The sequence below is a fragment of the Mastomys coucha genome, unplaced genomic scaffold (assembly GCF_008632895.1).
Source record: "Mastomys coucha isolate ucsf_1 unplaced genomic scaffold, UCSF_Mcou_1 pScaffold21, whole genome shotgun sequence".
NCBI classification, from domain to species: Eukaryota; Metazoa; Chordata; class Mammalia; order Rodentia; family Muridae; genus Mastomys; species Mastomys coucha.
The window spans coordinates 9,720,726-9,723,911 of NW_022196904.1; positions in this window are offsets into that span (position 1 = coordinate 9,720,726).

Consider the following 3,186-nt stretch of genomic DNA (forward strand, 5'->3'; position numbering starts at 1 on the left):
CAGCGCGGTTAAGAGCACTGACTGCTCTTCCAGAGGTCCTGAATTCAATTCTCAGCAACTACATGGTGGCTCACAACCATCTGTAATGAGATCGGATGCCCTCTTCTGGTGTGTCTGAAGACAGCTACAGTGTACTCACATACATAATAAAAATAAATCCTTTTAAATAAATATAGCTTCCAAAACTTGGTCAATTTATAGAGACTTAGCCAATTTGTTGTGGTGAATCTCCAACCCAAATGTGCTCCAGCAATGAAAACACAACTCAATTAATATGAATACAAGCTGTGCGCCTAGATTGGGCAGATCTACCACTACACTACCATCTTCCCCATCTATGAGATCCCTTAGAACTTACAGTTTTGGGCTGGTGAGATGGCTCAGCGGGTAAGAGCACTGACTGCTTTACCGAAGGTCCTGAGTTCAAATCCCAGCAACTACATGGTCGCTCACATGAGATCTGATGCCCTCGTCTCGTGCATCTGAGGACAGCTACAGTGTACTTACATATAACAATAAACAAATAAATCTTAAAAACAACAACAACAACAACAAAAAACAAGTCCAGCATTGGTGGCACATACCTTTAATCCCAGCATTTGGGAGGCAGAGGCAGGTGGATTTCTGAGTTGGAGGCCAGCCTGGTCTACTGAGTGAGCTCCAGGACAGCCAGGGCTACACAGAGAAACCCTGTCTCAAACAAACAAACAAACAACAACAACTTACAGTTTCTCCAGGCCACGTACAGTTTCTTCCACCTCCCATTTAGAGGCAGCCGCCATTCTATTCTTCTCAATAAATCTCCTGTGTGATGTTTGTCGTGTGGTGTGACTTTGGGATTCCTTGTATCTGGACTGCCAGGATGTCCTTGCACCATGATGCCCTTCCACCTGAAAACCCATATACTCCCCATCCATTTCCAGTTGTCTTCTGTCAATGGTTCTCTGTGGACAGTGCTTAATGACAGGTAAGCAAAGAGTACTGTTAACCAAGAGCATTTATCATTTGCTTTTCTTCTCTCCCCTGCCCCTGTTTTTTGAGACAAGGTTTCTCTGAAACAGCATGATTGTCCTAGAATTCACTTCATAGACCAAGTTAGCCTCCAATTCACAGAGATCTGACTACCTCTGCCTCCTGAGTACTGGAGTTAAAGGTGTGTACCGCTATACCTGGCTTAACCAGGAAAATTTATCTGAGTTCTAGTAACTGGGTTTAAATAAAAAGTAGTTTTGAACCAGACACATACAAAAGAAAATCCCTCCTGCCCCCCTGAAAAAACAAAACAAAAACAAAAACAAAGACCAAAAAACCCACAAGACTTTAAACAGGGCTCAGACTTCCAGAAAGTCAACTATTTGTACAGTTCCTGAAAGTCGTAAAAGAAGTGCAAGTGACTCTAACCCCAATTACCTGGTGGTTATACAGAGAATAGACCAATCTGTCCCTCCATAGTCTCAAAAAATGGCTCATCTGGGGTTGGTGAGATGGCTCAGCGGGTAAGAGCACTGACTGCTCTTCCGAAGGTCCTGAGTTCGGATCCCAGCAACCACAAGGTGGCTCCAACCACCCATAATGAGATCGGACACCTTCTGGTGTGTCTGAAGACAGCTGCAGTAAATTATGCTGGAGTGAGTGGGGCTGGAGCGAGCAGGGCCAGCAAAGGTCCTGAGTTCAACAACAGCCACACACATGATAGCTGACGGCCATCTGTACAGCTACAATGTAGTCATACACATAAAATAAATAAAAAATAATAAAAAAATGGCTCATCTAAAGAAAACAACTTATTTCCTTTACTCTGCCTGTGGTAGTTGTAATGAGAATGGCCTCCATAGGCTCATACATTTGAATGCTTGGTCATCAGTTGGTGGATCTGTCTGGGAAGAATTACAAGATGTGGCCTTGTGGGAGGAAGTGTATCACTGGGGGTGGGCTTTGAGGTTCCAAAAGCCCATGCCAGGCCCAGGCCTCCACTGCACCCCCATCCTGGTCAAACCACATACTGTGTGCTCTCTTGTAATCAGATCTATTCAGGCAAAATAAAGCCCGCTCTTGCTGTAAAGGTTGTTCTAAAATTTCATTTTCCTTTACACATGTAATCATTACATATCTAAAGTACTGAAGCTTTGAAGGGAAAGGCTTCCCCTACAGAATCGTTGCAGCTCTGCTCAGGCTGCTGCAGGGGAAGGTTTCCCCAAGGTTAGTATACAACAGGTCTTCTCCTGGAGGGGGCAGAGGATGATTTCCCCATGGAAGGTGTTATGATTCTGCTCCACAGGGGAAGGGTTTCCCCAGAGAAAGTGTAACAGTTCATGTTTGCTCTGAGAGGTATCCTGGGAGTCAGGAGCCAAGGAATACCATGAAGTCACACTACACAGCAAAACTCACACAAATTTATTGGGAGGGAAAAGCTCAGGAGGTCAGCTACCTCTGCTCAGGTGAGAAGTAGCAGCAGGGAACTGAGCAGAAGGCAGGGCTTGTACAGGATTTCTTGTGGGGGGTAGGGGCAGGACGAGGCGGGGTGGGGCAGGGAGAACCTTTCTAGGATGGCCTGGGATTGGAGAGATTATGTGGCCTGATTTTTTTTTGTTTGTTTGTTTTTGTTTTTTTGAGACAGGGTTTCTTTGTATAGCCCTGGCTGTCCTGGAACTCACTTTGTAGACTAGGCTGGCCTCGAACTCAGAAATCCGCCTGCCTCTGCCTCCCAAGTGCTGGGATTAAAGGCATGCACCACCACCACCAGGCTATGTGGCCTGATTTTTGATCTCAGGGATTGGTGGTTTTCTATGGCAAGCTTAGAGATTGGTGGGTTTTCTTTGACCTTTTGTCCTATACATATACTATGTCACAATCACATGGTTTCTCTTTTACTGTGTCTTATATTCCAAGATGTCAAACTTAAGCGGTTTAAGGCTTTCACTGTAAATCACATACTTAGCATGGACTGTTTGATGATGTGACCTTAAGTTTTACATAAAGATACCGATTAGGGGGCTGGAGATCCTGAGTTAAATTCCCAGCAACCACATGGTGGCTCACAACCATCTGTAATGGGCCCCAGTGCCCTCTACTGGTGTGTCTGAAGAGTGACAGTGTACTCAGATACATAAAATAAATAAATCTTAAAAAAAGGATACTCAATATGACATCACAGGGTTAGACATTATCTCTCACTCAGGATCAAGG